Source organism: Bubalus kerabau, chromosome 1, assembly GCF_029407905.1.
Source record: "Bubalus kerabau isolate K-KA32 ecotype Philippines breed swamp buffalo chromosome 1, PCC_UOA_SB_1v2, whole genome shotgun sequence".
NCBI lineage: Eukaryota > Metazoa > Chordata > Mammalia > Artiodactyla > Bovidae > Bubalus > Bubalus kerabau.
In genome coordinates, this window is record NC_073624.1 from 99,393,358 (window position 1) to 99,421,096 (window position 27,739).

A 27,739-nucleotide genomic window follows, 5' to 3' on the forward strand; every position below is an offset into this window, starting at 1 on the left:
TTTGTTACTATTATCACTATTGTTAATATAGTTACTAGTGTTTCAACTTTTGTATATGCTTGCAATTTTTTTATGGTGAAATGTAAAAAAATTAAAAAAGCTCACTCTTACTGCAACTGTGAGAAGATTGTATTGTTGAGAAGTAAAGAGCAAGAGGGCCAGTTAGGTCCAGAAGGGTCCACCTGAGATATGGTAATGGATGGGGATAGGTTGGTTCTAGGCAGACAGAGAGAAGTGGGTGGATTTGGGACAGATTTTGTAGCTAGAGCCAGCAGGACCCACTGGTAGATGAATTGGGGAAAGGGAGGACAATGAGTGAGACCAATGACAGCTCTACAGCTTTTAGCTTAGCAACTGGCTGGATTAAGATGTTATTGACTAAGATAGAGAAGACATAGGAGGAACACGTTGGGGGAGGGAGGGAGGAAACGTTCTCTTTTGACCACGTTAATGTGCTTTTTAGACACTGATGTGGGAACGTCAATAGGTAAGGATGGCGCTGGGAGGAGAGGACAGGGATGTTGGATAAGACACCTCTGATGCATTACTTCAGGTGCTCTCTGACTCACCCGACCCTTTGCATTTTTGTTCTGCCTCTGTTGCTGGCTCTGTGCGGGCTCCCACTGACTTTCTGTGAGTGCATTCTGACAAAGCCTGCTTCCCAGGTGCCTATCAGCTTCCATCCTGGGGCTCCCCTGTTGATGCAGACCTGCTCAGTGCCCATGTGGAAGCAACTGGGGAATGAGGAGGAGTCAGTGCTCCCTGGAGTAAACCTTTGGTCACTGGGGAATGGGAGTGAGCAAATAAATTCTTCCCTCTTCCTCTCTTTGGACAGCCAGTTCTAAGATGTTCATTGTTTTTGTGGCCCCTTGGAAGATAGTTCTGGGAGATGAAGCAATCAATCATGCTTGATCCCAAGAGGAAGGCAGCTCTGTAATGCTTACTGTATTTGCTTTTCTACCTTTCCTGACCCACTCTCCTTTCCCTCAACATTTGGAGAACAAAGAAGGCAATTTCGGTAAAGCTGATGGAGAAGGAAGAAGCAAAATAGAAGGAAAGTCAGGAGAAAATTGTGTCATGGAAACCTGTGAGGGAGGTAGTACTCGTCTTTGCTGAATGCTGTAGGCAGCCAAGCAAGACAGGACTAGAAGAGGGGTCCTTACAGCTGGCAAACATGGACATCATTAGAGACCTTGACAAGCTCAGTCTTCATGGTATAAGAGGGCAGGAAGTGGACTGTAGGGAGAATATAAGATTAAACATTTAAAAAGTGGAGGCAGGAACAGAGAAAACTCTTTGCTTTGAAAAGGAGCAGAAAATGAAGTGGTGGCTGGAAGAGGATGTGTGGGAAAGGGAGGATCTTTCTTTTTTAAAAATTTGGACAATAATTACTGTATATTCATGGGACTAATCCAGGAGAGGAGCCATAATCATGAGAGTGAGAAGTCTGTGGAAAGAAAATAGGGGGGTATAATTGAAGACTCAAATGAGAGGGCAGGTGGGCATGGAAGGGCTGGAGTTTGAAGAAGGTGAATATGTATTTTGGAAATGAGGAGAGATGTGTGGAGGGGCCACTGGACCGTACTGAGGGCAAAGTGAGATTTGCAGCTGCAACAAGTCCACTTGCACTGATGTCTGTCTCTCTCAGTGAACCTGCTTCATTCTGTTTTTCCTCCCCTTGAAGACTGGCTTTTCATTTCTTCTCAGTTTAGGATAGGGAATGGGGAGTTCTGGAATCCCAGACTCTAGGAGAGGTGCCATAACCAGGATCTACTCCTATACTCCTGGTTCCATCAGCTGTGGTAGGGAGCTGGGGTCATGAGTGAGGCACAGGTTATCAAAGAGCAGGGCATAGATAGGGCAGGCACTCCAGGAGGTGTTTACCCCAACCCTCCTCAACTTCTGAATGTCCTGCTCACTAGAAGAGCCTAGAGAACAGGTTGGATGCATTTAGCTAAGTTGATTTTTTGGTTTATCTGTTTCTTGGGAATATCCTTGTTATAGACAGAGTGATCATAGTCAGTCTGTGTTCTGATTTTTAGTCTGGAACAATTGCTGCAGGGAAACATCTTTTGTTAAACTCAATCATTTCAAAGATTTGTGTAGGATGGGTAACAAAGAGAGAGAGATTATGTGTGTGTTCTTCCTGTGAGTGGTGTCTTGGTTCTTTCTAGATACATGAATCTACAAATCTTCTTTGTGAGAGAGGAGTCTTATGCAGTGATTTGTTCACAGGAGCTGCTGAGTTAAGGGACCTTTAGGGGAATGTTTTTGGAGTCTCTTTTTAGTTGTCCTTCTGGCAGCACGGGGGCAGAGGAGTTCAGAGCTTAATGAATCAATGTTTTGCTCTTTGTTACTACTGGCAAGTCTCTGGGTCATTGCATTGTCCAAGGTTGCCATGATATTCCTTTATCCAGGGTGAAAGTTTTGGAGCTCAGATCTGTAGTGAGATCCGGTTCAGGTCCTTACTCTGCCATTTCTTAGCTGAGTGACCACAGGACATTATTAATCTTCTTTATGTGGTTCTTGGGAAAAGCAAATGAGATGTGGTGTGTAGAGCATTCAGCAAGGTACCTGGCACAAAGCAGACACATAATATTAACCATAATTTCTAGAAGAACTTATTGGCATAAAATGCTGCTATTGGATACCCAGTGTAGTGTATGGTCTAGAGGAAAAAAGAGAAAGCTATTTGGTGAATGAGATGGGATTGGGGAATAGAAGAGCATGATGAAACATGGAATTACAGAACTTCAGTTAATGATGCAGATTTTGACGCAAATTCTAAGCATGCTGCTTGGGCCCTTAGGGGTAGTTACATCTCTGAGTCTCAGTTTCCCATCTCTAACATGAGACTAATGATGTTTACTTCATGAGGTTGTTGTAAGAAATAGATCAACAAAACACTAAGCACAAGGCCTGACACGTAGCAGCTAATTCATCAAAGCGCTTTGATGGTTAATAATAGAAGATGGAACTTGTTGCTCACATAATAGAGGCAGTGTAGCCGAGTGGGAAAGAGTGGCCTTCTGCATTCCTGAAATTGCACCAAATTAGTAATTATCCACTTTGCAAGGGCAGAGACTGACCCTGCCCAAATCTCAGTTCTGATGATTCAACAAATGTTGTTGGATTTGACATGACAAGGGTCCATTTCAAACACAGATAAGTTATTAAGAATCTTGAACATGAATCTTGGATACCCCATCTTTCATTTTGCTGTGGATATTTTGCTTTCTGTTAAAAGTAGTAAATATTGAATCTCATTTTTAAAAATGACTTTTATTTTTTACTTTATTGAATTCAATCACTGGGACCTTGGTAAAATCCTTGTTCTGGAGTTTGTTCAAAGTTCATGGGAACAGCATTACAATGTACTGTTCTTGCCAAAATTGCTTAAGCGGAATTGAATCACAAGGAAGCAATCAGATTAACTCAGAACATGGCACATTCTAGAAAACTGCCCCAGAGTCTCCAAGCACTTGAAAAACAAAACAACATACAAAAGAACAGAACTGAAGATAGGTAAAACTAGATTTTAAAAGACCAAGCACACATGATAACTGAATGCAAAGCAAGAATCTTGAATAAACATGGATGGTCCTCTCCCTGACCAAAAATCCAACTATAAAACACGTTTTGGGACAACAGGGAACATGGATTATGGGTTGTATATTAGATAATATGGAGTCAGTGGTAATTGTCTCTGGATGACTATGGTATTGTGACTATGTAGGAGAATATCCTTGTTTTTGTGAGTGATATAAGCGTGACTATTCAGGAGTGATGTATCACAATCTCTGCAATTTGCTTTCAAAAGGTTCAGTAAGAAAATACATAAATATTTATAAGTATATAGATAAGCATAGAGAAGGAAAAATATTCGTTGGACCATTTGGAACAGGAAAATGCGGACATCCAGTTAACCTATATGAAATGTTTATAGGTGTTCATTAAACTGTTCTTTCAACTTTTCTGTAGGTTTGAACATTTTCAAAATAAAACATTGAGGAAAAATTTCGTGGAAGAAAGCCAGCTGGCTAGTCTGTCTGTCTTCTTCCAGTGAATGTTCAGTGAAGACCCTTCATTGGAGGCTCACACACTCAGGGCTCCCACCACAAATCAAAGGTAAGGGAGGTGTTCTAACCCTTGGTCAAGCCTCACCTGGGAAATCCACAGTTCTTTAGCATCCTGCACTTGAAAATCTGGATTAGGAAATAGGTGTGGAGAGAGGGCTTGCTCGGGAAAAGGAAACAATGAAACAAACATGCATTTGAGAGAGCAACCATTTTTTAAAAAATGACAGACCCTAAGTAAGTAAAAGTCCCTTTAATTTTCGCAAAGCATTTGGCCCCTTTAAGCATGTGTATAAACTTGGTAGGACTCACGTCTTCCTAAGTAATGAAGAATCAGAATTCCAAGGTGAAAAGAATCCTGAAATCTCTGAGGAAAAATGAATATAATCATGTAATATTAATTATATATTTCAGGGGGAAGGAATTTCTTTTCAAGAATGGCTATATTAAGGACAGATGGGTCCTGGGTCATTCTCCTTGAAGCCTAATTACCTTTCTCTGACGTAGTTTGAGATCTTAATGACTTGACTCCTTCATATCCACTGGTGTCAAATTTAAAACCGACCACACAAAATGTTGGGGGCAAAAAGTAGTTCAGTAAACAAACTTATTAATAGAAATGAAATCCCACAGGGAACATGGACACACTCAAGTCGGTGAGATATTAAATTCCTGTGATAAGTTAACATGGATTAAGCAAAACTTTTTATAGTGCAAGTTCTTAGTATCAAATTTTGAAGCACAGCAACATCTAATAATATAATTATTTATATTAACCATTTCTTAATAGTTTGCAAATAATGATAAAGGAATATGTTGAAGGAAAACATTGATTTATTCAATAAATAGTTATTGGACACCCATTCTGTTCCTAATTTGGGAATAAAACCAGGGACATCTCTTCTTGGAATTCACTCGGTATGGATGAGGTAGACTTAAATGATTACAAGCTGAATTACAATAGGAGGAAACCCTATTTAAGAGTGGTTTGTAGGTGTGACATCTGTAGCAGCTTAGATCTTGTGATCATTAAATTAACGGGCAGCTCAGCTAGGGGCCCTGTGATGGCCTTGATGGGTGAGATGTGGGTGGAGTGGGAGGGAGGAATATATGTGCACATATAGCTGATTCGCTTCATTGTACAGCAGAAAGTAACACACATTATAAAGAATTATCCTTAAATAAAAAATAATTGTAGAAGAAAATAATCAAATGTAGGACTATTTTTAATATATTTAAAGTATTTTTTTAAACTTTCTTCATTGTGCAAAGGTTTTGAAAAGGCTTTAAAGATCATTTCTTAAATGCTGAAGGTTGAAACCTTAATTACCTTGCTTAGTTCTCCTCTCCCAGTACTTCCAGATAGGGTGATTTACAGGATCAGTATCTGTACATGTGATGGTGGGAAGACCTGTGGGAATTTACACATAGTCATCCACTTGATCAGCACGCTGTTGTTGTTGTTGTTGAGTCTCTCAGTTGCGTCCGACTCTTTGCCACCTCATAGACTGCAGCATGCCAGGCTTCCCTGTTTCTTCACCATCTCCCAGAGCTTGCTCAAACTCATGTCCATTGAGTCGAGGATGCCATCCAACCATCTCATCCTCTGTCATCTCCTTCCCCTCCTGCCTTCAATCTTTCCCAGCAACAGGGTTGTTTCCAACGAGCTGGCTCTTCACATCAGGTAGCCAAAGTATTGGAGCTGTAGTATGGTGGTATGGTTCAGTGGTTAAAGGTACCAATAATAGTATTAGATTCTTGCGTTGAAGACCAGGCTTTGCTACTGGGTAGCTGCCCGGTCTTGGCTAGTCAGTTGGCTCTCCTGAATCTAGTTTCCTCAGCTGAAAATGGGGATAGTAGTAGTACTACCTCCTCATGGATCCATATCTGTATTTCTATGTTTATATTTACTTCTATTTTGTATTCTAAATAAGAGGATGCAGGTGAAGCACTTGACAGAAGGCAATTACTTGATAGACTTGAACCATTCTGTGGTTACTTTATTATGACTATTAAGTTGTCTGATCATTCATAATCTGTCCTATTCTTGGCACACTCATGGCTTTTTACTCTTATTTTTGAAGTTGAGTGCACGCAGATGCCTGATTTCACACTGAATGCCTTTGTCTTCTAAAATTGTATGCAGAGTAATCAGAGTAAGTGGGCTTTTATTCCAACAGAGGTATAAAAACATAAAACTTTAGCTGCAGTATGAACACCCAAATTTAGTATAGGAAAGGAGGTTTAAAGGTATCAGAGATTAATATGTGAAAGCTGTTAAAAGGGCAAACACACGAAGTTTAGAACAGTCTTTTCCCTAAATGAACATCTAGATTGTATGCATGGTGATTTGTACACTCATGAGACCAGTTAGTGCCAGTTCCTTCTGAGTTCACTGAGGACTTGTCTAGTGACTCTGGGAAGTCCACATGTTTTTGCTTTTATCTTTTATGCTGGGCAGTGTGGCAGATATAGCTAGTTGTCCCAATATTTTTTTCTGCTTTCTTTTTGTTAGAGACTGCTGATTTTCAGTTGGACCTACAGCTAGCCAGAAATATAGACTACCTTTCCCAGGCTCCCTTGCAGTTTGTTGTGGTCATGTGACTAAGTTCTAGAAGGGCTGTGGATAGAAGAGATGTGTTCTGGAGAGGAAAGATGTGCTCTTTTGCCCTTTCTCCGTCTACTAGCCAGGATGCGGATGTTGTGGTGAGCTAACTGGACCATGCAGTTGAGGGTAACACCCCAAGAAAAGTGGAAGGAACTTGTGCTTGTGACACTATGGAGCAGTCATGTTGTATGAGGGAGAGAAATGAATTTCTATTTTGTTTTTCTATGGGTACTTTATCTCTGGTACTGTAGTCATGTCTATATCATAAATAATACATGCAGGAATGAGTATGATAGCAGAACTGTCTCTCCAATCCCTCCCTATCTTCTTTCTGGCTTGAATACTGGGGAAAATGCTAGTGTGTGAGTATGTGTGTTTTGTTTTACTCCATGTGTAAGAACTCATTTATCTGACATTTACAGCATTTATATTGAGAGTGCCAAGCATTTTACCAGGCGTATACATACATACATATATATATATATATATATTATACTTGATATATATATATATATATTATACTTGATATATATATAAATCAAGTATAATTTTTATGTTTAATGAACATACAGTCTAGAATTGGGAAAATCTATATAGTATGAGAAGACCTATGTAGCCAAAAGAAGATAATGAGCAGTAGAAAGTTGCACAAAGCCTGGGCCACCGTTTTTACTTTGAACCCAGTGAGTTACCCATAAAAGTAGAAAGAGTCTCCAGAATGACAAGGGATGGGAATCAGCTTCATTTAGTCTTCCCCACTGTTTACAGAACAGCCAGCACAGCCTATGTGCAGAACTGAGAGTCGTGTGTCAGGTTGCCCTTCCGTGGTCTTTGGCTCTCTCTTGGCACCTGTCCCCCTCCCCACTCTTGTAAGGCCCCTGCTCCAGAAGCCTCTGTTACCTCACAAACCTGGCTTTCCTTCCTCCCTTCATGCAAGGCAGGCAGCCAGCATCACTGTTCCAGTTTCACAGACAGAGCAACTGAGTCATTTTTCTATTGTTACTAGACCAAAGTTAACCAGTGAGTCATTCTAAAGTCTTAGAACCGGATCCTAATTCTTGTTCCTGGCATCATTCACAGAAGCTGAATTACACCGAAGGTTCAAGAGGATGTTGGCCTTTGAATAGCTCAGAAAGGAACACATGTCATGTGACTGAGTCAAAAACAAGGATTAACGCTCTCTTGAAAGCTGCAAAGCTGAAGAATAAAAAGAGGGAGAAATGTATCTGTGTAACATCACCATCATACCAAAAGGATTCTTAAACCCTTTCTAAATGTTCCACAAATTCTCTGGTTCATGGCTTCCTTAGTGCTAGGTTTTTAAATAGAAAATATCTTACTTGCAGTTGAGCCAATCAATTTTCTTCATCTTACCACAGTCACTTATGTGAATTTAGATCTGAGAGGATGCTAAATTTATTTCCTTCTTTTCACAAGAGAATCTTTAAAGTATATGGCAGAAAAGAAATGAACTCGCTCATGAAATAAAATTAGTAACACAAACCATTCTAAACACACACTGTTCATATTTAGTAGAGAGATGCTTTTTATGTAGCATTTTCTGCATAGCTTAGAGTCTCCAAAATTTTTTCCTTTCCTTGGGTTTTTCTTTGCATCACATGTCACCTATTTATTCATCTTGTCATGTCCCCCCCATGCCAGCAAAGTTGATGAGAGGCACAAGGTGTGACTGCAGTAGAAACTCTGGTTTAAAAGTATTAATAGCTGCAGGATCAGCTATTAACTTGAAGGCAAGTTATAGCTTTTGTACATTGAACTTGGTGATTTTATCCTTTATTCATAGCTATGGGAGAAGGGAAAATTTTGGAAAGCAGAAATAGTATTTCTTACTGGGAATACAAGAATCCTGAAAGCTGTCTTGTCAAAAATTATCATCTTCAACAACCTTTCAGACTCTTCCCCAGATGTCTTGAGTCAGGATCCTTGAAGGTGGGTCTTGAGAATGTGCATTTTCACAAATTCCCAGGTAGTTCTTATACCCACTGAAATCTCCAGGGTCCCTGATTTGAGGGTGTCCATGGCTGGTCTTCAAGGGCTCGTGAAGCCCGTCAATGTGGTGTGTATGCATATGTGCATTTTTCTGAGGGAGATTTTCAAAGGGATCTGTGACCTTGGAAAAGCTTAAGGACCTAGCTGGACAATAATTGTTAAAAAAACAAAACAAAACAAAACCCAATCTCACTTATTAGTGAACAGGAAAATGCAAGTTAAAACAAAGATTATCACTTTTCACCTACAAATTTTTGACAAATCTGACATTGCAGTTGGCAAAGATAAAGAAAAGTAGGAATTCTTATACATTGCTTATGGTTGCAGACATTTTGGGAAGCAATTTGACAATAGCTAGTAAAACTCAAAATATATTCTCTTTAAAACCCAGAAAATCTACTTTTAAGTAGAAACAAACTCTTGAAAATAATGATTGTGACTTGTTCAAGGATATTCTATAGGATATTGTTTAGAATTGACAAAATTGGAAATAAACTAAATATCCACCAATAGGCGAATAGATAAGTAAAATGTAGTATAATTAGTGATAAATAACTAACTCTAAAGTAATTGCAAGGAATGGTCTAAGTCTATACATTAATAATAATGACAATAATAATAGTAGTTACATAATTGTTAGCAGCTTTAGCTTTACAAAAATCTTTGCATATATTGTATTAACAAAAGAGGCTGAATCTCGAAGCATAATATTGAGTGGAAAAAGTACACTGGAAAATGATAAAACATGGTGATACTACCTGTATTTCAAAGTACAAAATAGTATTCATATGGCTTATCATTACATACGTAAATAGTGAAAATGTTAAAACATGGATTTCACAAATATACACAAAGTTCTCTAAAATGGTGGTCTAGGGTGGCTAGGGAAGATTTATAAGACTAGGGCAATTTAAGTCTACTTCAGCTTTATCAGATACATGTTATTTTCAAAAGACCCAGAATTAATGAACACTTACATGATACAAGACCAGTTAACAAGATGTGATGGTTAATTTTATGTGTCAGCTTGACTGGGCTAAGGGACACCCAGAGAGATGTTTAAGCATTATTTCTGAGTGTGTCTCTGAGGGTGTTTCTGGAAGAGATTAGCTCTTGAATCAGGAGACTGAGTAAAGATCACCCTTACCAGTGCTGGGTGGATATTGTTCAATTTCTTGAAGGCGTGAGTAAAACGAAAAGGCAGAGGAAGGCCAAATTTGCTCTCTGCCTGAGCTCAGACCTGCATCTTCTCCTGCCCTCAGACACTGGCACTCTGATTCTTGGGTTTTCATACTCAGACTCAAATTTATACCATTGGTTTCTTGATTTTCAGGTCTTCTCAGAATTCACAGTATTCAAGGAATAAAGGGCTTGGTGTTGTCAGGCATGTACCTTAATATTAAGATTGAGAAAACTGGGGAAATAAAAATATATAATTTTGATTTAGCAAAAGCACATCTCGCCTCCCCGCCAACTCCTGTGCCCCTTCCTATTGAAAAAAGAGAGAAGAAAAAAGGGTTAGAAAAAAAAAATATTTATGGCTACTCAGGGAATTCTCATTTCAACCAGATTTCAAACTTAGAGCTCTTTACCTCCTGCTTCTCTGTCCCCTTTGTCTACAAGATTAAGTGGACCTACAATAATCTCCAGGTTTGGTCCCAGCATCCTCCTGCTTCTCCCTTCCTGCCACCCTCGTGGATTCCTCCCCCTTCATTTTTTATCGGCCAACCTTTGCCCATGCCCTGACCCTGCCTGCCTGGGAAAGCCCAGTCATCCTTCAAGAACCTGCTCAAAGGTCACACCCTTAGTTAAGGCTCCCCTGAAGGAGGAGCAGCACAGTTGCTCTTTATACACTCAGTTATTCACCTCACATATGCTTACCAAGTGCTGTTAATGTCCTTTAGCCAAAGACCACCAGGACCATCTGACAATGAAGCAAGATAGGCTTGTTACTCACTGTTGGAGAGAGAACATGCTCCTTGGGGAATCATGGAGTGTCTCAGTAACAGAGTAATAGGCAAAGTTATGCAGTGGCCTTATTTTGTTTCATTCTATTATGGTTCAGAGTAAGCTTGTCTGAGGTTGGTGTTCTGTGAGCTTGTTTATGTCCAACTAGGGAATAGAATTGCCAAGCTATGAGTATCAGACCAGCTTGCAGTGCTTTTGGGGTCCAGCTGTGATTATTTCCAGATGTCAGGGGCTGCTTTCTTTCTCTCTCAGCACCTAGAATGCACCAATCATTGGACTGTGATATTTTACATTTGTCTTTTACGTCACTCAGCATGTTGTATTGTGTAGTAGATATGGTGGTTATCTCTCAAGATCTGTTCTAACCCTTCCCCAAAGTGGAGCAGCCATGGGATGTCAATGAGACAGACTCCACTTCCAGCTTCAATGATCAGTTCTGATTTGTCTAGAACCACCTCGGTGACTGGTTCAAGGATGGGTATTTCAGGTGGGGTTCCCTGGAAATAGACACTGCAGATTTGCATGCAGGAGATTTGGTGGGGAGGTGTTCACAGGAATGATGTAATGGAGCAAGGGAAGCCCTCTATGGCGGAGAGAAATGTGGCTGCCCAAAGTCTCACTCGATACCCCATGTGAGCTCCAGAGCTGGGATCTCCCTCCAGATGTCTGAACTGAGGTGGGGCTTTTGTGCCAACCCATTGACTAGTCCTTCAAGGCAATTTCTTCTGAAGATAAGCAAGCAGCTCCTTTTGGTGAGGGCAGTGCCTGGGGAGGAACTTAGCTGTGAACAAACAGCAGTAATCCCTTCCAGTAGTAGGGGGAGTAGGGGGTGGAGGAGAGGAAATGAGAATTTCAGTCCTAAAAAACATCTGGTTAGCATAGTCATTACAATGGGCAAATATTATAAACAAGCTATTTTCTCACCTTGCTGATAATTTCATCTTCTAGAGGACAGGTTTTGGGTGCTATTAATAATTCTCTCCAACAAGGAGCACTTGTTAGGTAAAATGAAGAGCCTTATTTAAACACATTGCCCAAGGCTAAGTCAGTGGGGAGTACCATTCCTTGGGTAGAGTGATTATTTCAGAGGCATTTAGAATTTTTTTTTTTTTTAATAATTAAGGGAAGAGACGCTTGTTCGTTCACTGGACACTACCAAGAAAACATACAGTCCCTGTTTCTGACTGCATCGTCAGGATAAAATCAGCACACCAAGGATGGAGGAACCATGAGACTTGCAGAGAATGGAGGGTGGCAGTGGTGTGTCTGAGCTAGCCTGCACCAGGCCAGAGGTGGATGTGTACATCTTGTCCCAATTCTGTGTTCAGGAACTTCCTGCTGATAGCTTGAAAGAAACAGACCATGTGAGGAGTATTTACAGCATGGAAATTGGCAAACACTATGAATCAAAGCTTTGTTCTCTAGAGTTAGTTAGTTGTTAGATATGCTCCAGAACATCACTGAAGGAGCCCAAATCAAACCATGCCTGAAGCCTACCCTCCTCTGGGCCTTTAAATTACATGAATCAACACACTGTCTTTATTACATAAACTATTTTGACTCCTAATTATCACATACAATTTATCTGTTTGCACATTTGTTTTCTGCAACAAGCTGAAAGCGTCCTAAAAGTCATGGAAGATACTAATCTTTGAATTATCAGTGCCTAGGACATACTTAGTATCTAATGTAGATTGAGTAAACGAAGCAGAATGATCCTTGAACTGAAAACGATTGAGCAAGAATTGATCAAAGAGAAATAAAGCATTTAAGATGAGTGAATGTACAAGTGTTCAAATAGTCCATTCTTCCAGCCTAAACAAATCACATTCCACAGTCGAGGGAACTTTGAGAAGTTATGGATATGGGAGAGAAGGTGAAAGGTAGGTTAAGATAGGTGGGCTCTTCTGATTTTTCAAAAAGGAAGAATGTGAATTCTGCAAGTCATATAGCTTCTTGATTATCACATATCAGGTTCTCAAAGAGATTATTGAAATGTTGGCTAGTGAAGGAAAGGGAACAATGTTCCCCAATGATCAGGCCACGCTCATTAGTAGTGAAAGAAATGTAAAAGTAGAATGGTCGCGGCTTTGCATGATGAACCGTGGCCATAGAATTAGCTTTAATAGGGATAATTGAAAGACATGTGTATTTGGGTCCAAAACACAAATAGCACACTTTAAGGATGTGACGTGGCTTAGCAGTGATGTGTATGACAAAGGTTGAGAGATGCTCTTTGACAATAAATCCAATATGAGTCACCGATATGATGTGGCCACCAGAAAAGCTGCTGCCATCCTGCTCTGCATTAAATGAAGCTTGGTTTGGTCTTGCTGCTTACTGACTGGTGTCTGGGTCTCATCTAATGACTTGAATAGAAACAGATCCTACTTGAACACCATTTTGAATAATTTGTTCTCCTTCCTTCCTCAAACCCAGCAGTCTTATTGAGAAAGCAGTGCGTGTGATTCAGTCGTGATATTACCTGCTTATGAATCACATTTGTGGTTGCATGGAGAGTCCACCCAAATTCAGGTCATCTGACTAACTTTTCACATGCCACTACTGTGCAGCAAGAATTACAGACACTTTGTGGTATGTTACTGTCTGATAGAGCTGGTTTCCCAACATAGCTATTCCCTTTCAGTATTTTTGAGATTTTTTTGATGATGTTGATGATATGTAGTCTCCTATTCACTCTGGCACCTGTGTCTCTATTTCACACCAATGGGACATGAGCATGGATGGGGAAAAAGGAAACGGCAGCTCTAAACATTCATTTCTCTCTTTCTCTATTTTCATACACACGTGAGCACACAAACACATACACACATGCACGCATGCACACACCTCTCTCTTAAGGAGACACAGTGAACATGGGCTCTAGAGTCTGACAGCCACGGCTCTAACTTCCGTTTTTGGCTCAATTACTCATTAGCTTTGATCCTTGACAGGTTCTCTAAAACCCCTAAGCCTCAGTTTCCTCATCTGTAAAGTGGGAAGAGGATGCCTCCCTCAGACTGAGAGCGAAGGGAAATGATACATGGAAAAAGTACATAGCCCAGGGAAGAGTCTTCATCAATGGAGGTTTGCTGTTTCGCTTGTAGCAGACGTTGCTTTGTTATTATATTCAACAGTTCTGTTTCTATTGTACTTATTACCATCTGCAAACCACTTCCCTTTATTTCCTTTGTTCCTGTTCCTGAATTTGAATGTGAAAACACTGCATCTCTACTGTATCAAACCTTTCCCTGAAAACTAGCTTTTCCTTCTAGGAAGAATGCAGGCAACAAGCTGCAGTGATAACGTATGAGCGCTGTGACTTTGTCACCATGGAAATCACAGGTCTTTTCATCGCATCTGATAGTTGTTGCAGGCACCTCGAAACACTGTTTTATCCCATTGCTTTTTGAAATAACAATAGTCATTTGACCCTTCATCAGATCTTATTATTTAAAGCCTTGATGAAGGAGTCCAAATATCACTATATCACATTATTTAAATATTTGATAACCATAACCGTGTAATTGTTTTCCTTTCCTTTACAGTTTTACAAATTGAAAACACTATTCTGAGAAGGGCTCTGTAGGCTTTGGAAACCAGGACATGCTAAAGGTTAAGAACCCCTGCCCTGGGGCTGTGTTGCTGCTTCAGTTTGTCATCTTGGTTGACTAAAGGGCAATGAAGGTCATCCAAGTCCCCCTGAAGAGTCAGTTTACTTCATTTCATTCTATTCATTGGTCCTATGTCCAGAGCATGTTATGGCCCGCATGCCCAGAGATCCAGTAGGGGCTGAGTAAGACCCACCCCAGCAAGCCCATGTTTGATAGGAGGTTGAGTGTTCTATAGATGATGGATCTGTCTTGGTGTTGCTTTATGGACATAGAATTTGTTAGCTGGCCAAACACAATAAAGGCAGAAATGAATCACTTGTAACTGGTGGAGAGACCTGTGGTGTATCGCAGTTCCTCCTTCTGGCTATCTCTCCCTCTCAGTCCAGGCTTTGTAGTCTGTAATCCAGTAAGGCCCCCCAGTTCCTAGTCCTTCTTCTCCATCTCCACTCTTCTATTTCTCTCCATCTTTGTTTCTGCTTCTCTTTTTCTCTCTCATCCCCACCACCTTTTCTTTCACTCTAATTCCCTTTCCTCTACTTCTTCATGGAGGAAGCAGTAGATAATTCTGAATTTAATCATTGGGCATTCTGTATACCTGGTTTTGCATTCTTGATCAATGCTTGCATTGATCCTTCTTGGTTCTGGGCCTGTGCTTGCCCCCCTCTCTGTCATCATACACACACACACACACACACACACACACACTCATTCCATTTCTGTCTCTTCCTGACACACTCACACCTCAGAAAGATTATATTTATAATACCCTAAGGCATATCTAAATATCAGCATTCATTTTGGGAGCACACTTGTTTCTCTTGCTTGGAACAGACTGAATTTTCCCCTGACTCAGAATTTTGAACTTCTTCTGGCTGAGATGGGAGAGTCTCTAAGGGACCAGCCATATGTCAGAGTGCTATCAGCTTTCTGCGCCAAGGGGTGCATGCACTCATGAGTACAGAACATTTGTTGAAGGACTCATGGCCGCATTTGGCCCAAGCAGCTCATGTTGTGCCTTTTCAGATAAAGCCTGGGTGGAGAAAGGGCATTTGGATTGGAGAGACCGGGTGTTGAGTAAGAAGAAAGAATCTGAATCCTACAGGGCTGATACTTGTAGGCCGTCAAAATAGATCTATTTCCTAGAGGAAGAGGAGGGTGTTAAAACCAGTCACTCCCCGAAGGGCAAATTATAACTTTCATTCAACTCTTGTGAATTCATTTGAGTGGCGGCTGATGGCTCTCATTTCTCAAAACTGGACCCAAAGCTATCTTTCTGCATAGGCAGACTTGGGCAGTTTTCCTCCTTTTCCTTGTATTCAGCTGTTCCATGAAATATCCTTAAAAGGGCTCAGAGGCAGCCATTCCACAATTAGAGCTATGCCTTTAAATCCTCATTCCTGTGAGAGTTGACTCACTGACTTTAATTCACACTAAAGTGTGAATGACTAACGTAAGTTTCTTTCCTTTCTTGGAAACAAGTGTATTAAATAAGAAATATGAGAGAGTATTGAAGAGAAAGAGGAGGAGGAGGGAAAGAGAGAGACTGAAGTCTGAGAGGGAACTGAGTGGAAGGACGAAGGAATGGAATTCTAGAGACTTTATAGCTTTATAACAATGCTCAGTTGTGCTGTGCTGCGCTGTGCTAAGTTGGTCCCAGTTAATTTTCTGGAGACAATTCCTTAGTTTAATTCTAGATTTCTCCCCATAAGTTTCTAGCACTCAGTTTCAACTAGACTTTCTATTGGTTGGTTTCCTTAGCCTCTCATATGAGAAGCTCTTCTGTGGGTAAGACGGCAAAGTGGCAAGAGAGAGGGGGAAGTGCTAAAATGGATCAAACATTGTTCAGAGGATGATGTTTTGTCAGCTTCCATGTAATTTCATCAGATGGCATCTCAAACCAGAGCTAACATGCTCTTTTCTACCTCGCAGCAAACAAATCTTGGGAGAAATCCTTCTGGCTGAGCGCCTCTCCAAGGCATCCTTCTTTAAGGGGAGAATGTGTAAACAATTTGATGTTGATTTTCAGTCTGGCTGCCATTTGGTAACTGTCTAGGTCACCAAGCGAAGAAACATAATGTGTCACCTGTTCTGAATATAAATATCACCTGATTGTAACTGCTCAGTGAGCTCCGAGGTCAAAGGAGAGGTTAGCACCAGTGGAAAAGTATCACTTTCAACACAGGATGTGCTGTGCATATTAGCAACATGTACCGCATTAAGCAATTTGTGCAGGTGTCCATGAACTTGCCAGCCTGGTCTATGTAAACTTCACAATGAAATCCACTTTGTTGTCAGCCCAACTTTCTAGCTCCCCTTGCAAGGAAGGAAAAGACATAAATGAGGAGGAGGAGGAGATGGGTCCCGTAGCACCGCTGCCACGGATGGAAAGGAAGAGAGTGCTGTGCTGTGCTTAGTTGCTCAATCTTGCCGGCTCTTTGAGACTAAGCACAGGCAAGAATACTAGAGAGAGTAGCCATGCCCTCCTCCAGGGGATCTTCCCAACCCAGGGATTGAACCCAGGTCTCCTGCGTTGCAGGTGGATTCTTTACCGTCTGAGCCACCAGGGAAGCCCAAGAACACTGGAGTGGGCAGCCTATCCCTTCTCTAGGGGCTCTTCCTGACCTAGGAATCAAACTGGGGTCTCCTGCATTGCAGGCAGATTTTTTACCAGCTGAGCTACCAGGGAAACCCAGGGAAGAAGTGTGGTTGAGTTTGAAGTCACTGTTCTCAGACACAGGGAAATTAGAGGAGGGTTTTCCTTGGGCCCCTCTTCCTTTGGGGGGAGATTGAGGCTCCAGTGCCAGATTGTGTAGAAGCATAGAAAAATGCTTCACTATTGGCAAAAAGTTCTTTTCAGTGTTTGTAAATTGGGAATAATAATACCTTTGGCACAGAGTTAAGAAGTAATGAGATAAACTATGGAAAGTACCTAATGTAACACTTGGTCTTAGATGTCACTCAATTGTTTCTTTATGCCCTGGTATGGCTGGAGGCAACACCCAGTTCATGGCTGATGTTTCTCACCAGTATTCCAGCTATCAGACTAGTAGAATAATATATTGTATCTTTCAGTTTAAATTTTCTGCCTCCCTCCTTCCTACTCTCCCTCCCTCCCTCCTTTCCATGAGGTTAATTAAAGGTGTCCTATGTACCAGGCATTTGGTTGGTGCTAGGTGCCTGAGGATGAATCAAACACAGGAGCACCCACGTATGGAGAAGGCAAACCTGAGCAGTGTTAAGTACAGGAGCACCTACTGAGCACGATTGGAACCATGGGCAGGGCCAACAAGAAAGACAGGGTTCCTGCCCGCACAGAGCTTACTCTTGGGAATAAATGATTATAATAGAGAACAATGAGAGCATCAGAGTTCTTGTGATGAGCCCAAAAGGGAGGAAGTTCAGCCAGGTGTGTTGGGTCAGGCTTCCCAGAAGAGGTGCCCTTTCTCTGGACACTCGGGAGCACGCCGGACGCTGGAACATGCATGACTGGCAGTAACTGTGGGTTGCCCTACCAGGAATGAGTCATGCTGAAGAACAGCAACTGCCGGTGGCCGGGCCTGGGTGCCCAGAGCTCAGAGGGACAGTGGGAGGTCGTCCTTTAGGGTTGCAGCTAGGAAGTTAGATTTTTTTTGACGGCTGTTGGAAAACTGAGCAACATAGATAGTAGCCTTTGACCATTCGTTCATTTAGTTGACAAACTTTTTCTGAGCACCTACTATGTGCTAGAGACTCTGCTGGCTGCTAGGAATACAGAGGAGAGTCAGGTCCTCAATTTCTGTCCAGTGGGCTCCGAGTTTGGGGGCAAATTTCCCCAGGGCAGCATTTTGAGGGCAGCAGTTCTTCAAGTGTGTTACAGATGTTCCTGGGCACTCAAGGAGGTGTGAAGTGGTACAGACATGAACACTTTTGATTTTATGAGTTGGCTCTGTTTAGAACAAACCTAAATAAAAGTTGAGTCTCTTTAAAGAAAATATCCAGTAAAAACAGCATAAATGGTAGGCAGGCACAGCAAAATTTATAAAGATAGGATGTTAAGGGCTGAAGTTTTGGAAATACTCTATTAGGAAAATCTGAATGATTAAGGGACACAATGCCTTTTCCTTTGAGTCCTCCCCAAAGCCTCCCTTTATAGGTTGGTGAATGGGTGTTGGGTGCTCAGGCCAGCCAGGGAGATCATGGAGTCTCCCCTGGTGACAGTGTCTGTGGCCTCAGGTCTGTCCACTCGCCCTTCCTCTTTGCTGCCTGTCTTGGGCTCTCTTTGGCCTTGGCAGCATCTGTGAGAGGTAACAGGAGGATGTGGGAACTTGCGGGTTGTCACACGGGAGAGAGTGCAGTGCGATGGAAAGGATCCAGAGACTGGAATCAGGAGATCAAATATTCAAATCCTAGTTTGCAACAGATTTCATGGGAATATCAGTGTATCAGTTTTTTTCATTTCAAATAGGAAGAGAATCATATCTACTCTACTATATAGTTGAACTGAAATAATATATGGGAAAGCTTTTGTAAAAATAGACTTTATTTTTGTGTTTTAGAACATTTTTAGGTTTACAGGGAAATTGCTCAGAAGGTACAGAGAGTTCCCAAATACCACCCACTCCCCAGCCTTGCCTACGGTTTCCTGGGTCAGGAAGATACTCAGGAGAAGGAAATGGCAACCCACTTCGGTATTCTTGCCTGGGAAATCCCACAGACAGAGGAGACTGGCAGGTTATAGTCCACGGGGTTGCAAAGAGTCGGACATGACTTAGCAACTAAACAACATCAAAGTAGTATGGAACGTTTGGTACAATTGATGATCCAATATTGATATATTGCTATTAGCTAATCCATGCTTTATATTAGGATTCACTCTTTGCATTGGAGTGGATTCTGACAAATGCATAGTGTTGGGTATCTACCATTACTGTGTCATATAGAATAATTTCACTGACCTTAAAATGCCCTGAGCTTCACCTATTCATCCCTTCCCCCTCCTCTTGAATTTTTGGCAACCACTGATCTTTTTACTGTCTCTATCGTTTTGCCTTTTCCAAAATGTCATATAATTGGAATTTGTAGCCTATTGAATTCATATATTGTGTAGCCTTTTCAGACTGGTTTCTTTTACCTTACAATATGCTTTTAAGTGGAAAATTCTTCAAGAGATGGGAATACCAGACCACCTGACCTGCCTCTTGAGAAACCTATATGCAGGTCAGGAAGCAACAGTTAGAACTGGACATGGAACAACAGACTGGTTCCAAATAGGAAAGGAGTACGTCAAGGCTGTATATTATCACCCTGCTTATTTAACTTATATGCAGAGTACATCATGAGAAACACTGGGCTGGAAGAAGCACAAGCTGGAATCAAGATTGCTGGGAGAAATATCAATAACCTCAGATATACAGATGACACCACCCTTATGGCAGAGAGTGAAGACGAACTAAAGAGCCTCTTGATGAAACTGAAAGAGAAGAGTGAAAAAGTTGGTTTAAAACTCAGCATTCAGAAAACCAAGATCATGGCATCTGGTCCCATCACTTCATGGGAAATAGATGGGGAAAGAATGGAAACAGTGTCAGACTTTATTTTTTTGGGCTCCAAAATCACTGCAGATGGTGATTGCAGCCATGAAATTAAAAGATGCTTACTCCTTGGAAGGAAAGTTATGACCAACATAGACAGCATATTAGAAAGCAGGGACATTACTTTGCCAACAAAGGTCCATCTACTCAAGGCTATAATTTTTCCAGTGGTCGTGTATGGATGTGAGAGTCGGACTGTGAAGAAAGCTGAGCGCCAAAGAATTGATGCTTTTGAACTGTAATGTTGGAGAAGACTCTTGAGAGTCCCTTGGACTGCAAGGAGATCCAATCAGTCCATTCTAAAGGAGATCAGTCCTGGATGTTCTTTGGAAGGAATGATGATAAAGCTGAAACTCCAATACTTTGGCCACCTCATGCAAAGAGTTGACTCATTGGAAAAGACTCTGATACTGGGAGGGATTGGGGGCAGGAGGAAAAGGGGATGACAGAGGATGAGATGGCTGGATGGCATCACCAACTCGATGGACATGAGTTTGAGTGAACTCTGGGAGTTGGTGATGGACAGGGAGGCCTGGCGTGCTGTGATTCATGGGGTCGCAAAGAGTCAGACAGGACTGAGCGATGGAACTGAACTGAACTGATGCTCTTAAGATTTCCCCATGTTTTACTATGGCTTGTAATCTCATTAATATTTTTTTTAAATCACTGGTTAATATTCCATTGCCTGAATTTATCACCATGTTTACACATTCACATGTTAAAAGGATCTATTGGTTGTTTCCAAGTTTTGGTAACTTTGCTACTTTGTCAAAGATCATTTCAGTTGACTATATTTATTTATGCTGTGCTGTGCTTAGTTGCTCAGTCGTATCGACTGTTTTTGACCCCATGGAATGTAGCCCACCAGACTACTCTGTCCATGGGGCTTCTCCGGGCAGGAATACTGGAGTGGGTTGCCATGCCCTCCTCCAGGGGATCTTCCCAACCCAGGGATCGAACCCACGTCTTCTGCATTACAGGCAGTTTGTTTACCGTCTGAGTCACCAGGAAGCTCTGACTATATTTATATGGGCCTATATATTTATTCTGGGCTGTCTATTCTGTTCCATTGATCTAGTTGTCTTGATCACTGGAGAGGCTTTTTTTTTTTTTTTTTTTTTAATTGACCCACGCCCTGTGTCTTGCAGGATCCCCAAGCAGGGATTAAACCCATGCCCTCAACAGTGAAAGTGTGAAGTCTTAACCACTGGACCAATAGGGAATTCCCTGGCTTTCTAAAACCATAAAGTCTTAAAGCCACGGGTGGCACTATTACTAGAGGCAGTGATCAGACAGGGCCTAGTGGGCATCTGCCTCAGTTCTTATCCTGTCTGCTTTTTGTGAATTAAGGATTGTGATCGCTCATCTCTGAGGAGAGAAAGTCGAGGCTACAAAGCCCCAAGGGTCATGGTATACTCGGTCTCCTCCTTTCTTAAGTTGGAGGACAGGGGTTGTTCAGAATGTCTGTTTGAGGGACTTCCCTGATGATCCAGTGGCTAAGACTCCATGCTGGTAGTGCAGGGGGGCCAGGTTCCATCCCTGGTCAGGGAATTAGATCCCACATCCTGCAATTAAGAGATCACACACTGTGGCAGATTCATTTTGATATTTGGCAAAACTAATACAATTATGTAAAGTTTAAAAATAAAATAAAATTTAAAAAAAAAAAGAGAGAGATCACACTTTGCAGCAAAGATCAAAGATCCCGTGTGCTGCAATTAAGACTTGACACAGCCAAATAAATAAATAAATATTTAAAACAAACAAACAAAAATGTTTGATTAATCCCTGCCCTTTTTTGACTTTAAAGATCAGATCACAACATTTTGCTTCTGGTAAGTCAGGCATTAGATCTTCTATTATTTGCATATGTTTTATTATTTTCTTCTTTATTCTGGACAAAAATGTTTCTTTTTACTGCTCAATCTGGACATGCTTCATGATCATCCATTATAGCTGGCATTCTTCCTGTGCCTTCACAGTGGTTCGCAAAGTGGTCCTTGGCCAGCTGAGTCAGCCTGCCCTGACTGGGAAGTTGTTAGAAGTGCATGTTCTCAGGCCTGACCCTGATCTGATGAACGAAACCTCTGTAGGAGAAGCCAAGTAATCTGTTTTTGAACAAGCTCTCCAGAAGATGCACATTGGAGCTGGAGAACCAGTAACTTTGAGTCAGCTTTTTATTCTGTCGGTAGCCACATTCTTACATGCATTCTCTTGGATAGACGGTCACATAGCCCACTTGCCCTCTTGAGCTGGAGGAATGGAGGTTTAGACATGCCATGAGGAGGAGGGTCCAGAGCCAGGCTCATCTTGGAGTGACTATAGTTCTCCTTTCCCTTTGGGCATCAGAGCTCATCACAGATGTCCTTGCCTCTGCTGGTTCACCTTAAGGAAGTTATCCTAGAATACAACTCAAAGCACTTCCCGCATGGCCTCAGGAAGGAGAGCATCACTGGTCAGGCTGTTGAGTGACAGCTGATTGACAGCCTGCCTCATCTGCTACTTTGAGTCCTGTCTCAGAGGAGCTCCCTCTCCCTTCTTGATATTTCTTTCTATCTCTGTAGTCACATCTGCCCAGATCAGCTGAGCCACAGCCACTGCCTGTCTCTGAAGGAGACTGTGTGGCCAGAGAACAGTTGGGCAGATGGAATGGCCTCTCCTTAGAAACACTCTCTGCAGGTCAAGGTCTCAGAAGATTGCCTGTTAGGGCATGGGGCAAGGGCTTGTCTGTTTATTGAGGGTGTGGACTGGGAGTCAAGGCAGGCTTTTTATGAATAGAGAAGAAGTTTTGTAGACTTTGTGACCTTGTGCTGATTCTTTTGGGAAAGCTGACTGGCATGAATAGAGAAATCTATGATGGGGGATGGGAATCAATTTTAGTAAAGTAAATGTAGGTAGATTCACTTTTATTTGTCAATATCTTTCTTCCATTTGTTGGTACTTCATCCATAAATTGCATGCATATACCCATAGATTCAGAATCCTTTTTATTAACCATCTAGTTTGCTTTTTCTCAAGCTTAGTATCTGCCAGTGTGGTAGTAGATTCTGGCTGCTGTAGGTGGTGGCCCTTCTGACAGTTGATAAACAGTGATGGGCAGCATGTGCCCTTAGTTCTGTGGCACGCAAACACACACACACATATACAGGGGCGCACATTCTATGTCTATTTAACTTCCAAGAGTCTGTTAGACATATAACATTTGCCTTAGCCTGAAGTATAAAGTTAAAAACTCTGAAATAATGGATGAAAGCCATTCAGGCACTTGGTGGTTTAAAGTAAAGCTGAATTGCCTGCTATTTGGAAAGCTTATTTCCATAAATAAAGCTAAGTGGGCAGAGGAAGACCTATTCCTCCCTACTGAACGGGAAGCAAAACTACACATATTAAAGAATGTCTCAAAGGTGCTCATACTGCTTGGGAAAAATGCCCTAGACACTCAGCCTATTTGTGTTAAGATTGAACACATGATCTAAATGTGAATTAAGTAAGGCCACGGTAAAGTTGACTGAAAATGAGTCAGCAGAACTTTGGGAGCCATTCATTCTCCTATTAAAACATCTTCCTCCTTAGAAAAATTCCTCTCTTTTTTGAACTTGGGCAGTCTTTAAAAGACAAAATTCATCTGTGATGATCTAATCTCTTTTAAAAATGCTTTGCCCTCATCTATTGCTTGTAGGGATTTAAAATAGTATAGCTGCTATGAAAATGTTTGATTCCTCAGTAAGTTAAACACAAAGTTATTATGTATGCTTATGACCCAGAATATTCCACTCCTATGTATATATCCAAGGTAATCAGACCATAGGTTCATATAAACACTTGTATATGAATGTTCAAGCAACATTACTCATAACAGCCCCAAAGTAGAAACAGCTTAAAAGTCCATTAACTGAAGATGAGATAAACAAATGTTATATTCATACAATGGAATATTATTCAACCATCAGAAGGAATGAAGTGTTGTTGCATGCTACATGGATGAACCTTGGAAACATTATGCTAAGGGAAAGAAGACAGAAACAGAGGCCTGCATGCTTCTATTTATATGAAAAGTCCAGAATAGGCAAACCCATGGAGACAGGAGGTAGATTAATGGTTTCCAGGGCCTGGTGGGAGAGGAGAAATGAAGAATGACTACGAATGGGTATGAGGTTTCTCTTAGGGGTGATGAAGATATTCTGGAGTTAGATAGTGATGATGATTGCAGATCCTAGTGATGATATTAAAAACCACTAAAATGTATACTAAAAGGATGAATTTAGTGGTATGTGAGTTATATCTCAACTAAAAAAATAAAAGCCCTCAACAAGGCTCTACTACTTCATTTTTCTTCTTTTAGATTAAATCAGGTAAGTAGAATGCTTCGTTACTTGGGCCCCTGGTCAAGTCTTCATTGAGCTGAGTGCTCTCCTTTGCCTTCTTAATATGCTATAAGGTATCAAGTCTTAGATCTGAAAGAGCAGATAATAACTAAGAGGAGCTCATAAAGGAGTAAAGAGTTGGACAGGTTATCTGAGATTCTTAGGGAAGAGTTAAACTCTACATATTTATGTAGTCAAGTATTTATGGAACCCTTTCATGGACTAAATACCATGTGATTATTAACACAAGTAGGACCAAGTCTCTACCTTCATGAAGCTCAAGTTAAGGTGTGCTAAGCAAAAAATTTTAATTCAGAGTGATCCACCTACCACAGGAATGTAAAAGAGATTCTGGATTTCGCAGGAGAACTTGCAGAAGAGATGGGGGCAGAAGATAATGTCTTCCAAGCATTGTCAGCAAGAACAAAGGGGCAGAAGTAAGAAATGGTGGTGTATTTAGGGAAGATGGGGAAATGGTCAGAATTTCATTCACATCCTCAAGGCAAGAATGCACAATTCTTTGCTTTGTTTTTTGTAAAAATTCTTTCTAAATGTTAGCTGCATTGGCAAAAGTTTTGAACAGTACAAAAAGGAAATACACTGGAGGGTAATCTCCCTGATACCCCTTCTCCTAATTGTCCTCTCCAGATGAAACTTATCTCCAGAAAGGCTTCTAATAGACCCTATGCATCCCCCTTTACTTTATTTTTTGAGAAATAGGGCCTTCTTCATCAAGACTAGATCACAGAGAGAATAAAATTTTAAAATTGAATTCTATAAATTGATTGTTTTCCATTTGCCTAATTCAGTTGAGTTCAGTCTAATCTGCTTCATTCAACCAAGTCTAATTATCTTTACCTTGTGGCAGTCATTTCATAGTAATTAATTGATTATAAAATTTTAAATTAAAAATGTTTTTCAATTGATTTTCATTCATTCAAACATTTGTCATTCAATAAATACTTCCTGAATCTCCTACCAACTGTGGGCTCTGTTCTAAGACTTGGATACATACTGAACAAGATAAACATCTTGTATCTGTCCTCAGAGAGCTCACTGGGGGATAATAAAGATAAGAAAGTATGTAAGTTAACAAGAAAAGCAGGTGGTAATAAGTTCTATGGTGGCAATTTTTTAAAGGGTGAAGACATAGAAAATGGGGAACAGGGGACCTATTCTAGATTATCTAGTTTTTGAGGATGTGATATTTAGTTTAAGACCTCAAACCAAGAAGGACCAGCCATGCAAAGATCCGGTGACAGGCGCAGCTAGTGCCAAGAACCTACAGTGGGAACCAATCTGGCAATTTAAAGAAACAGGGAGAAGGCAAGGATGGCTGAATTTCAGAGTGAGTGAGTGGACCTGTATTAGTATGTTAGGGCTTCTGTAGGAAAGAACCACAGCCTGGGTGGCTTAAACAACTGAAATTTGTTTTCTCATGTTTCTGGAAGTTAGACGTCCAAGATCAATGTGTCAGCATTGTTGATTTCTTCCCAGGCCCCTCTCAGTGCTTTTTAGATGACCAGCTTTCCCTCTGTCTTCACATGGCCTTTCCTTTGTGCATGTCTGTATTTTAATTGCTTCTTATTTTAAAGACAACTATCACATTGGATTAGGGCCCACTCATATCATCCCCATTTTACCTTAACTACTTCTTTCAATACCCTATCTCCAAATATAGTCACATTTTGAGGTATTGAAGTTAGGATGTCAATATGTAAATTTTGGAGGGACATAATTCTGCCCCTAAGAGGACTGGTAATGTCTGAGCAGGAGCCAGACCGTATAGGGTTTTCTTGGCCAAGGTAAGGAGTTTTATTTAATAATAAGAGCCACTGGAGTGTTTTAAGCAGGTGGGTCTGCAGATCTGACCAATATTTGGGAGTTAGAACTTCTCTGCAGATTCCCATAAGGAGAACCAAAGCACTCCTGGCCCTAGCCCAGAGATGATTTTCCCTATCAACCCAGGGCCTGGATTAAACTTTTTTCATCCTGTTCACAGTCCCTGTTTTTCATTAGAGTTTCATCAGAGTACAAAAACAAACCAATACACTCAAGATAGCATTCCTCAATACTCCAAACAAATTCTGAAAAATGTAAAGGGTCAAAGATAAATACACATTTTGCAAGACTCTCTGATCTATTTACGTCACAAAAATCTCCTAGGTAGAGGAATTGCATTGACTGCAAATAGCCGTTGTTGACTTTCTATGAGTACATGATTAGCATGTGGGTTGTACACCACAGGATTGTTGAAAAGAGAGATTTCTGCATGGTGGTAAATTTCTGTACTCATCAGTAGACTTTACTTTTTTCATTTGGATCAAGATTTCCAACCATAAACAAAGGGGAAATTTTGGCTTGAGAAATATCTACGTTGTTAATAAGCAAATCTGAAACTGGAAAAAAATACTTTTGTTTTGTAAACACAGACTCGTTCAGTTAGTGCAAAACATAGCTCTTATAAAACGCTACAGGGACATGGTCCCATGAGGCTAGTAGTTAAAATGGAGGGATAGAAACAGCAGGCCTGTTTATTGTGCAAATGCAGGGAATGTCAAAGCTAGATAAAAATTATTTTAAACAACTGAATGCCACTTACCAGCTGTGAGCTACCTGGCTCAACCAGCCTCTTTCAAGCTTAAAAGGAGAAAAATCTGTCTTTTCTCTCCATGCATTTGAATTCAGCATCAGAATTAACATCTGACTCATAAATAGTCCATGAAACAGATGACTCTTCACATCCTATGACTTGATGTTTTCAGATAAAATCTCTTTCTCTTTTGCATTTTTAAAAGCTAGTTTCCTTCTCTGCTTGGTCCTCTGGTTAATGTGTGGAGGAAGGCTCTTGGCAGCCAGATGGGATATAATCTATATTTAGGCTTCCATTAACTCTTATGTTTGAATGTGCTACCATTTCCTAATTTTAATACAAATATTTTATGAGAGTGGATTGCCATTTATGTTATTGCTACATAAAACAGTCATTATGCTAATATATCTTGTTTTTCATGGAGATTAATTTAAAAACATGTGTGCCCCCTTTTCATTGGTCACATGTGGACAAGTGGGATCACATTTGATATCCAACTGCTGCTGCTGCTGCTAAGTCGCTTTCAGTCATGTCCGACTCTGTGCGACCCCATAGACGGCAGCCCACCAGGCTCCCCTGTCCCTGGTATTCTCCAGGCAAGAACACTGGAGTGGGTTGCCATTTCCTTCTCCAATACATGAAAGTGAAAAGTGAAAGTGAAGTCGCTCAGTCGTGTCCAACTCTTTTCGACCCCATGGACTGCAGCCCACCAGGCTCCTCCGCCCATGAGATTTTCCAGGCAAGAGTACTGGAGTGGGGTGCCATTGGACTGGTCAACCTCAATTCTCGTTTTACTCCATGTCCCTTCCAGGCTGGTCTGGACTCTGTTAGTGCTTTCTTTTTAGTTTGTGGAAGTTTAGTAACCCAATTAACCTTGAGAATGGAGGAATGAGAAATGGAACCAGTTCATCTTAAGCTATAAGGTTCATGTTGCCA

General features: G+C 41.0%; 1 long non-coding RNA gene across 2 annotated transcripts in view; it reads left to right on the forward strand.

Annotated features, from left to right (window-relative positions):
* The window catches only part of LOC129655359 (uncharacterized), a 54,661-nt gene that overhangs the window by 13,167 nt on the left and 13,755 nt on the right, over positions 1-27,739 (forward strand). For both annotated transcript variants that reach the window (XR_008715930.1, XR_008715933.1), the window contains exon 3: positions 3,982-4,128. This is a non-coding gene — a long non-coding RNA (uncharacterized LOC129655359). The remainder of the gene's footprint in view (positions 1-3,981; positions 4,129-27,739) is intronic.